General features: G+C 41.3%; 1 protein-coding gene across 16 annotated transcripts in view; it reads right to left on the bottom strand.

Annotated features, from left to right (window-relative positions):
• ptprfa (protein tyrosine phosphatase receptor type Fa) overlaps positions 1-11,271 on the bottom strand; it is an 888,655-nt gene that overhangs the window by 603,851 nt on the left and 273,533 nt on the right. The window contains exons 1-3 of one of the 16 annotated variants that reach the window (XM_078169102.1): positions 941-1,179; positions 220-326; positions 57-122 (exon numbers count right to left, since the gene is read on the bottom strand). The exons of 14 other annotated variants lie outside the window; for them this stretch is intronic. The gene's annotated coding sequence lies outside the window, so the exon portion shown is untranslated. Of the gene's footprint in view, positions 1-56; positions 123-219; positions 599-940; positions 1,180-11,271 lie in introns of those variants that run through there. One more of the 16 variants, XM_078169101.1, reaches the window with a different exon arrangement.

The raw sequence follows: 11,271 nt of genomic DNA, 5'->3' as shown, positions 1-11,271 counted from the left end.
TATGTATCCATATGGCTATCATTAAAAAATAGCACATTTGTCCTTAAAGTGTTTACCTGGTCATTTCCATTTGGAGTGAGGGCTGCGCTGCGCTGCCACTGGGACCTCCATGTCTCTGTTCTCTGCAGGATTGTTTTCAAGAAAATGTATTAATCATCAATAAATCTAGAATTGATAGGTTAATAAAATATGTACATGAATGCAAGTTTAATTCTGAACCTTGTGTTTTGATTTGTGCCATCACTGAATGTGCCCAGTTGTGTCCCAGATGATGTAATCAAGCTTCACAGGTGCCGGGCAGACTGCACAATATCAGCGTGACTATCCTGTCATCATGAATACAGCACAAACAATAAGAATATTACAGATCAGTAGCACAAACATTACATTTCAAACAGCTACATGTTACTAAACTTAAATTAGCATAAACAGTTTCGTTACAGTTACATTATTGGCCGTTCATTCGTTCATTTTTAAAAGTGAGACCGCTCTCACTACCATCACACCTGTTAGATCAAGGAGCTCCTCAAAAAGCAATGCGTTTTTAAAGCCGTGTTGCCACCAGGCGTGACCAAAACAGATTCTTTTCTGCTGCTCTCTCCCTCATTGAAATGACTGGAGGCGAGTTACTGTGCGGTTTTAACAGATCAAAATCACTGCCCCAGAACTGTAACCTTTGGACAGTAATGTCTGTAATAAAACAATTAAAACTGCCATCTCATATGAGACATTGCTGACCCCAGAGGTTTTTAACAGATGATGTCCTGATGCTGATGCTAATGGTTAGGTAGCATTACTAACACAGTTTTACCAAACGCCACCTCGTTCAGCACATGTATTGTCCGGTAAACTCTGTTAGTTATTAATATTATTATTGTTATTGTCTAATACTGAATCTTACACAACTACACGAATGACAAATAAGAGTAAATACACTCACCGAAGCGTTCTGGTTCGCGTTAGAACTTCAACCTTTTCTTCATTGGTATCACATGACAAATGGAGCGTAACATGATTGGCTGGATGTAGGTTGGACTCGATCTACAATCGATTGCTCTTCCTTGGATAACAGATTTGCAGTGAAATTATTTACAGTGAATTTTGCATCTGAATTTGAGCACATTGAATATGAGCAGTTTGAAAATATATTATTTGAATTTTTTCAGACTTGAATTTTTTTATTCTGAATTTGTGAACATTGAAAAACAAAAGTAAAAAAAAAATCAGGTACAAAATTTCAGTGCAAAAAAAAAATTCAGATACAGAAATTCAATGCAAAAAAATCTGATACATTAATTCAATGTAAACAAAAATCAGTGTTATAAATTCAATACAAAAAAAAAATTCAGTGTTATAAATTCAGTTTCAACTGATGATGAAACTGTTATGCTTTCATAAACTGCAGCCTGCGATACGGCAGCTTTCCACTATTGCGACACACTGCCAGTGTGGGTTTGTAAATCGAGAATAATGGGGGTGTCTGTTTTGACGCCCATTGTATGGCGCCGTTGTGTTTTGTTTCTATGCACATATTAGTGAATGAGGCCAGTTGGGGGTTGGTTCCCATTTTTTTTTTCTTCAGGATGATTTTAACCCTAAAATCATTGGGGAGAACTGGATCACTCATGTCAAGCTTTGACTGCATAGCAGTATAAGGGACAAAAATCTAATGGTGGTAATACATTTTCAGCAAGTGCAGAGTATAAAGTCAGGCCTTGACATTTCATTTCCCCATTGACCTTCCGGTGGCCTGACTCTAATGCGGCAAAGTGTTTCCCAGTCACCTTTGCTTAAACTCCTGAGTCATTCCAAAGCCAAGTACGCTTAGAAATGTCGCTTTAACAATGATCACAACATTTGTGATTGATTCTAATAATGGTAATGTTTACAGCTAATGCTTCTGTCAGAGTACTGTCTGTAATTTAACACTTAAACATGTAAATGTGGGGCCAGATGCATAAAACTCTGTGTAGATTCATAACTAAAACTGTGTGTACACTTCAAGACAGAAATATGCACACGCATTCTTTTCATTAGATTTATAAAGCCATGCGACTAAAGCCACTCCTGATTCTGTTTTAGAAAACAAAATAATTGTGGCACTGGATGCAAAGGTATGAGCCTCATTTTCACACCTACAGTTTGCTATAGGTCTAAATGGATGTAGAAATGCTCTTAAACATCCATTTGTATATCGATACCTGTGTCCTCCACCATTCATTAGAGTTCTCCAATGGTGCCAGAGCAGCTGCCATTATGCACGGCTATGGATATTTGTTGCGCCCGTACCACTAATTCATCACATTTCTGCAAACCATCATAGTGGTAGAATCTCAATCATCATCATTAAATGCAAAAAGAATAATCAGTAATTATAATTATAATAATTATGTATAATAATGATCAGTAAGTCCCTCAGTAACAGAGGCTTCCTGTAAAACTTCCTGTACCGACTTTGATCATTTTGTCGATAGCGCCGTAGGCTTGCTGCGAACAACACTTGACTCCGTAGCTCCTCTTAAAAAGAAGTTAAAAAAGCAAAGAAAGTTCGCTCCTTGGTGTAACTCTCAAACCCGTAAGTTAAAACAAATATCGCGAAAATTTGAAAGGAATTGGCGATTAACCAAACTGGAAGAATCTTGTTTAATCTGGACAGACAGTCTCAAAACTTATAAGAGGGGCCTCCGCAATGCCAGAGCAAACTATTACTCAGCATTAATAGAAGAAAACAAGAACAACCCCAGGTTTCTTTTCAGCACTGTAGCCAGGCTGACTGAGAGTCAAAGCTCTATTGAGTCTTGTATTCCTTTAGCCCTTAGCAGTAATGATTTTATGAGCTTTTTTAATGACAAAATTCTAACTATTAGAGGCAAAATTCATGACCTCCTGTCCTCAGATAGTACCTATCTAACCTCAAACACAGCTGTAAAACCTAATATATATTTAGATTGCTTCTCCCCAATTTCTCTTCAAGAATTGACCGCAGTGATTTCTTCATCTAAATCATCAACGTGTCTCTTAGACCCCATCCCAACTAGGCTACTTAAGGAGGTCTTTCCTTTAGTTAACACTCATATATTAGATATGATCAATATATCCTTATTAACAGGCTATGTACCACAGTCTTTTAAGGCAGCTGTAATTAAACCTCTACTAAAAAAGCCCACCCTGGATCCAGAGGTGTTAGCCAACTATAGACCAATATCTAATCTTCCCTTTATGTCAAAGATCCTTGAGAAAGTAGTCGCAGACCAGCTGTGTGATTTTCTCCATGATAATAATTTATTTGAGGAATTTCAGTCAGGATTTAGAGTGCATCATAGCACTGAGACAGCTCTAGTTAAAATTACAAATGACCTTCTGATTGCTTCAGACAAAGGACTTGTCTCTGTTCTTGTTTTATTAGATCTTAGTGCGGCGTTTGACACAATTGACCATCAAATTCTACTGCAGAGACTGGATCACTTAATTGGCCTAAAAGGTTCAGCACTAAGCTGGTTTAAATCTTATTTATCTGATCGTTTTCAGTTTGTTGACATTCATAATGAATCATCCTTACGTACCAAAGTTTGTTTTGGAGTTCCGCAAGGTTCTGTGCTCGGACCAATCCTATTTACTCTATATATGCTTCCTTTAGGTAACATCATTAGAAATCACTCCATAAATTTCCATTGTTATGCGGATGATACTCAGTTGTATTTATCGATGAAGCCAGAAGAAAGTAATCAATTAACTAAACTCCATAACTGCCTTAAAGACATAAAAACTTGGATGAGCACCAATTTCCTGATGTTAAATTCAGACAAAACTGAAGTTATTGTTCTTGGCCCCAAACCACTCAGAGACTCTTTATCTGATGACATAGTTTCTCTAGATGGCATTGCTCTGGCCTCTAGCACTACCGTAAGAAACCTCGGAGTAATATTTGATCAAGATTTGTCTTTTAATTAAAAAATCATTTAAAACAAACCTCACGGACTGTGTTTTTTCATCTGCGTAATATTGCAAAAATTAGGCCTATCCTGACCCGAAAAGATGCAGAAAAATTGGTCCACGCTTTTGTTACCTCAAGGCTGGATTACTGTAATTCTCTATTATCAGGTAGCTCTAGTAAGTCCTTAAAAACTCTCCAGCTAATTCAGAATGCAGCAGCACGTGTACTAACAGGAACTAAGAAAAGAGATCATATTTCTCCTGTTTTAGCTTCGCTGCACTGGCTGCCTGTAAAATCCAGAACTGAATTTAAAATCCTACTGTTAACTTATAAAGCTCTAAATGGTCAAGCTCCGTCATATCTTAGAGAGCTCATAGTGCCATATTATCCCACCAGAACACTGCGCTCTGAGAACGCAGGGTTACTCGTGGTCCCTAAAGTCTCCAAAAGTAGATCAGGAGCCAGAGCCTTCAGCTATCAGGCTCCTCTCCTGTGGAATCATCTTCCTGTTACGGTCCGGGAGGCAGACACCGTCTCCACATTTAAGACTAGACTTAAGACTTTCCTCTTTGATAAAGCTTATAGTTAGGGCTGGCTCAGGCTTGCCCTGTACCAGCCCCTAGTTAGGCTGACTTAGGCCTAGTCTGCCGGAGGACCCCCTATAATACACCGGGCACCTTCTCTCCTTCTCTCTCTCTTTCTCTCTCTCTCTCTCGTATTCTATTACTGCATCTTGCTAACTCGGCCATTCTGGATGTCACTAACTCGGCTTCTTCTCCGGAGCCTTTGTGCTCCACTGTCTCTCAGATTAACTCATATCACAGCGGTGCCTGGACAGCGTGACGTCTGTGGTTGTGCTGCTGCCGTGGTCCTGCCAGATGCCTCCTGCTGCTGCTGCCATCATTAGTCATTAGTCATACTTCTACTGTTATTATACACATATGACTATTGTCACACATGTATACTGTCAGATATTAATACATACTTTCAACATATTGTACCACAGTAGCCAGAACTATAACTATAATATTATTACTTTCAACAATGTTGTTGTAAGCTACTGTCATTACCTGCATCTCTGTCTCTCTCTCTCTCTCTCTCTCTCTCTGTCTCTGTCTCATTGTGTCATATGGATTACTGTTAATTTATTATGTTGATCTGTTCTGTACGACATCTATTGCACGTCTGTCCGTCCTGGAAGAGGGATCCCTCCTAAGTTGCTCTTCCTGAGGTTTCTACCGTTTTTTTTTTCCCGTTAAAGGGGTTTTTTTTGTGGAGTTTTTCCTTATCCGCTGTGAGGGTCATAAGGACAGAGGGATGTCGTATGCTGTAAAGCCCTGTGAGGCAAATTGTGATTTGTGATATTGGGCTTTATAAATAAAATTGATTGATTGATAATTCATCATGGAAACTGACTTTACAAAGTGCCTCACAAGATAACATTAAACAATCATTAACAGGGAGATAAATGAAATAAAAACAATAATGAAATTCATCACATATGAATAATTAAAGATTAACTTTATAAATGTGCCCTTGATTGACATTTTACAAAATGTAAGAAAAAATAATAACACAATCAGTGAAATTGGAAAACAATCTTAAAACAGTGTTATCTGTCTAATTTATATTTAATCACATCCTTATCATTTCACCTGCAGCTGTCTCTGCTAAAACCAAGTGTGTGCCTGGTCTTCAGACTGCACGAGGTACGCACATTCTCACCGCACATTCTGTCTTTATAAATAAGAGTTTATGTGTGGGGTTTTTGTGCATACACATAGTTAATGCATCTGACCCCTAGAATTAACTTGAATTCTGGATAATCTGTTAATATTCGTCTAGCCTGCCGGGGTTCCCTCACTCCCTGATATTCAACTCCTTCACTTGATGCAGAGAGTTACTCCCAACCCCAAAGGAGCAAAACAACTCCCAGGGTCATAAAGATAACAAAAGAAAACCTTCACCACATTCAGATGGCAATACTCAGAGGGGTATGTAAATATGATGTTTCATACATATTGATTGGACCTAACCATACATTTGTTTTGTCCTGCTGATTTGGGGCCAGCTCACAGTAGCCACAGGCTAACCAAAATAGCTTATGCATTCTTCCCACCACAGCCTTGTCCTCCAGCTCCTCCTGGGGGATCTCAAGGCACTGGGACTTATGCTGATTAGTAACTGCAGTGCTATTACAAATATAGATAATTTATCAATTTGCACTTGCCTCGAGTCAGGTAGCACTGAGATGCTTAATTGTTGATGATTAGTACAACAGTTCTGCATTCTGATGCTGGATGGTATTAATGTGCTGGCCAGCATTCAAGGAATCATTTTGTTCTTCTATTAGTCAATTAAAAACTATGATGTTACCCCTGAACATGAAAGATGGTCACAATGTCATAGCAATAGTTCAATGATCCAGAAGTTTAAAGTGATGTTATTACAGCTTCTGTTGGTCCAGACAATGGCCTAAAGGGTGGATGACTGATGCACTAACATATGTTGAGGCTAAATTCATCACTCAGTCACCACAATGATATTAACAGTAACAAATACACATTAAGAACAGTTGATTGTTAGAATACGGACAGACTCATATCTTTATTGGCATGCCAGAGAAAAAAGACGGGAGAAGGAGGGGGAGGGTATGAAGGACAAGGAGAGATCTGGGAAGTCATGTCCAAATATAGTAAAGGCTGGAGAAGCATGTATAGGTGGGGAAACAAACAGATACATGCATTGCCAGTAAAAGTCATGCAGCAGCGCAGGTGGAGAGGCAGCAGCATGCTTACTGCAGGATTGACAGATAAGGTTTAAGAATACTGAATTGATAAATTGTGAATGGCATTTGAAATAGAAGCTGCTTTTTTCTTAAACTGGACTAATGACATCACTGTTTCAAGTCTAATGTACATTCCCACATGGCACTGTCGGTTAAAATTCAACATAGTATGTGTTGATGTAAAACACAGGAAGATGCACACAGTTCTGGAAATTCTTCTTTGGCCAAATGAAATGCAATTCATTTCTTTTAGTGTATCTGACAAGTTTGTACTGTACCTGTTATTGATAGATTTGGTGAAATTTCAAAAGCCAAACCGAAAAGGAAAGTGCACCCCCAAACACCCAGATAAGGTCTGTTTACCTGGTGTTTTATATATTCATCTTTAGAGTTATGTTGTATTTTGTGGAGGTTTGAATCAATTTGCTTGGGGTGCTTAAAGTGCCACCAAGATAAATTTGATGGCAACATCACTTTACTCATTATACCTGACAATCAGACTAAGGAGCCATTTCACTTAACTTAATTTATTTAGTCTGACACCATATGTGTGTTAGCAAGTTTGTGTTTGTGGGAGAGGGTAATTTTGTTTTGCCCTAACCAATCAGTAATGAGTGAAGTATCCTCCTGCCAACATTCTCAGTTGCCACACAAGGTGTTACTGTGAGCAGGCACAACGTGATTTTGCTAATCAGGACATACTCCTGAATCAGCATCCCACGTTGCGTTCTTGGACCAACTTTACAAATAACCAATCACAGCCCTCTGACATCCTCAGAGCTAAATTGAAGTTAGTACAATTGAACAGAATCCCCTGTAAAACTGAACCAAATCCTTATGAGCTACAAGAGAGTTAGCGAGTTAGCTAGGCAATTCACTAATTAACTACGCAGGTCATGCTAACATGTAAGCTTGCCAGTAATTAAAATATTTGCACATTAGCTTGCTTACTAGGTTGTTTATAGCTGTGTTTGAAGTCACTCATTCATCATGCTTTGGCTCACAGGAAGTGAATATCAGGCTCCTGGGGGAAAGATCTGCCACACAAAGATCCGTGGTTCCTTGGACCCCTTCCTCATACAAGTCCAACTTGAAGGAGGATTTTAGATTTTGTATTGACAAGCTGGAATTTCAAACTTTATCTAATTTGAATATACCATAATTTGTGTTTAGGAGTGTTATATTTGGACCAAATCTCACGTCACCTTTTTCAATTAATAATTTCTAAAGGACAAAGTAAACATTTAGGCATCATGAATGCAAGTCAGCGGGAAGAGATGAATGGTGCAAGATGATGCAAATTTGCTCTAGGCAGTGCAAGTTCCCTCACAGAGGAACAACCTCCCAACTTAATTTAATCAATTTAAAGGAATTATTCACCTGATATGAATAATCCACACTGTTTCATCACAAAGTAAACCTAAATAACTAAAGCACAAAAAGTAAGGATGTGTTTGTGTTTGGTATATTATTTCTTTGTTGTAACAATGCTTCTTGGCAATAGATCTTATTGGAAAGCCTGTTTATTTCCCTTTTAAATGGTGCCATATTTGTAAGGAACATGCATTTGTGGGATGAGCAGCAGAGCTGAGTATATGGGTTGCACCCATGAAAAATTTGCCAAATCTTCTCTGCCAATGCCAAACAGCTTTTTTTGCTGTTGACTCTAGTTAGGTGTTGTTTGGTGGATTGGATGATTGAAGTCTGAAGAAACAAGGCATATTAGCAATTTAACACTTTATTCATTTAACAAACAGGAGCCTCAGTAGCGTGTGGAAGAACCACACACAGCCACAACAGCCTGGCACCTCCTCCTCATGCTGGTCACCAGCGTGGTCACACAGGCCATTCCATCCTCTCCACTCAAAAATTCTGGAGGTAGTCTCTGATAAACCCCAAGCATTGTCATCTTGGAAGATAGAGTTCGGTTCCAGACTATGGAGATGATAATAACAATAATAATAATAATAATAATACATTTTATTTATACAGCGCTTTTACAGACATAAACAGAAGACAAGGACAATATAAAACAACAAGGTGCAAAAGCATAGTGCAAAACAAAGAAAAGGAGGGCACATGAGGAACCGAGAATGAAAAGCTAATGTTAAAGGTTAAAAGCGGATTTGAAAAGGTGGGTTTTGAGGAGTTATTTGAAGGTGGATGGATTTGGACATTCACGGATGTGTATAGGGAGGGTGCTCCAGAGGGAGGGGGTGGCTATGGAGAAGGCTCTGTCGCCCCAGGTTCGGTGCTTGGTCCTGTGTGGAGGCAAAAGGAGCTTTTTGTCGGATGATCGAAGGTTGCGGGAGGGAGTGTGGTGGTGGAGCATGTCCGTGAGGTAGGAGGGGGCCTGGCTGTGGAGGGCTTTGTGGGTGAGGAGGAGGATCTTGAAATTGATTCTGTACGGGACAGGGAGCCAGTGAAGGTTTTGCAGGACAGGGGTTATATGTTCATGGGAGCTGGTGTGGGTGAGGAGGTGGGCGGCAGAGTTTTGGATGTACTGAAGTTTGTTGAGGACTTTGGATGATGAGCTGTAGAGGATGCTGTTGCAGTAGTCCTGTCTTGAGGTGATCAAAGCATGGATGAGAGTTTCAGTGGCAGAGAAGGAGAGCAATGGACGGAGACGGGCAATGTTTCTAAGGTGAAAGAAGGCAGTTTGGGCGAGGCGGCTAATGTGATGTTCAAATGAGAGGTTATTGTCGAAGATGATACCAAGGTTGCGGATGAATGGGGAGGGAGAGAGGGTAGTGTTGTCAGTGCTGAGGGTGAAGTTTTGTGTTGCTGTAGAGAAGGATTTTGGGCCGATGAGTATTATTTCTGGTTTGTCACAGTTGAGTTTGAGGAAGCTGGCTTGCAGCCATGATTGGAGTTCAGTCAGACAGTTGGTGAGGGTAGAGCGGGTGGCCGGGGTGATGGATTTTGTGGAGATGTAGATTTGGATGTCGTCAGCGTAGCAGTGGAAATGGAGACCATGACGATGGATGATGGAACCAAGGGGGAGTAGGTAGATGATGAAGAGGAGAGGACCAAGCACCGAGCCCTGAGGGACACCTTGAAGCAGGAGGACGGTGGCAGAGGTGCAGTTGTTGATGTGGATGAACTGATGTCTGTCGCTGAGGTATGATTTGAGCCAGGAGAGAACAGAGCCAGTGATGTTGAGGGAAGTTTGTAGGTGGGACAGCAGAGTGGTGTGGTTGATGGTGTCAAAGGCAGCAGTGAGGTCGAGGAGGATGAGTATGTTGAGGTGGCCAGAGTCGGCAGAGAGGAGGAGGTCGTTAGTGATTTTGAGGAGGGCGGTTTCGGTACTGTGTTGAGGGCGGAATCCGGATTGAAATGGTTCATATAGTTCATGAGAGCGGAGGTAGGTTTTGATTTGGGAGGTGACAACACGTTCCAGAATTTTTGACAGAAAGGGAGGGTTCGAGATGGGACGGAAATTTGAGATGACGTCAGGGTCCAGGCCGGGTTTTTTGAGGATGGGGGTGACAGCGGCCAGTTTCAGGGATTTCGGGATAGAGCCAGAGGTGAGGGAGGAGTTAATGATGGTAGTGATGAGTGGGGAGATAGTTGGGAGGCAGACTTTGATGATGGAGGATGGTATGGGGTCCAGGACGGAAGTGGAGCTTTTCATCTTGGAGATGATGGGGAGGAGTTCCAGGGGGGAGACAGGGGTGAAGTGCGACAGTGGTTGAGTGGTGGTGGAGGCGGTGAGCGCCGGAGAGACTGAGATGGGGGGGGGTTGCTGAGTTGAGTATAGATGTTTTCGATCTTTGATTGAAAAAATGCCAGGAAAGAGTTGCATTTGTCAGTTGTGATGGAGGAGAGGGTGTTGTCGCAGGGTTTGAGGAGTTTATTGATGGTAGAAAAGAGAGTCTTGGGGTTATTGGAGCCAGAGTGAATGAGTTGTGAGTAGTAGTTGGACCGGGCGGCAGTGAGGGCGTCTTTGTAGTTTGAAAGGTGGTCTGTATAGGCATGGAGATGGACTGTGAGACTGGTTTTCTTGTAAAGTCTTTCAAGTTGGCGCTTTCAGTTGGTTTTCATGTGACGGAGTTCAGGAGTGTACCAGGGAGATGAGTGAGTAAATGAGACAGTTTTGGTGTTTAAGGGAGCCAGTTTGTCGAGGCAGAGGGACAGTGTGTTGTTGTAGAGGGTGACCAGGTCAGAGGGGTTTGGGGTCAGCGGGGTGATGAATGTGGACAGAGTATTTGCCAGTGAGTCAGAGAAAGCAGAGGGGGAGATGGACTTGATATTTCTGAAGGATATAATGCATTTGAGTTTTGGGGGAGGGAGGGGGATCTTGAAGTCCACAGTGATGGCCAGGTGATCCGAGATGTAGAGGTTGGTACTGGAGAGTTGGTGGAGGGTGAGACCGGTGGAGCAGACTAGGTCCAGGATGTGGCCGCGACAGTGGGTGGGGAAGTTGACATGCTGGGTGAAGTGAAGGCAGTGGAGCAGTTCCAGGAGGTCTATTGCACTTTTGCAGTTTGGATCATCGATGTGGATATTGAAGTCCCCCAGCAGGAGAATTGAGGGGGATACGCCGGAT

The sequence above is a fragment of the Epinephelus lanceolatus genome, chromosome 6 (assembly GCF_041903045.1).
Source record: "Epinephelus lanceolatus isolate andai-2023 chromosome 6, ASM4190304v1, whole genome shotgun sequence".
NCBI classification, from domain to species: Eukaryota; Metazoa; Chordata; class Actinopteri; order Perciformes; family Serranidae; genus Epinephelus; species Epinephelus lanceolatus.
The sequence above is the reverse complement of the archived record's forward strand: the minus strand, read 5'-3'. Positions and strand labels throughout refer to the sequence as shown.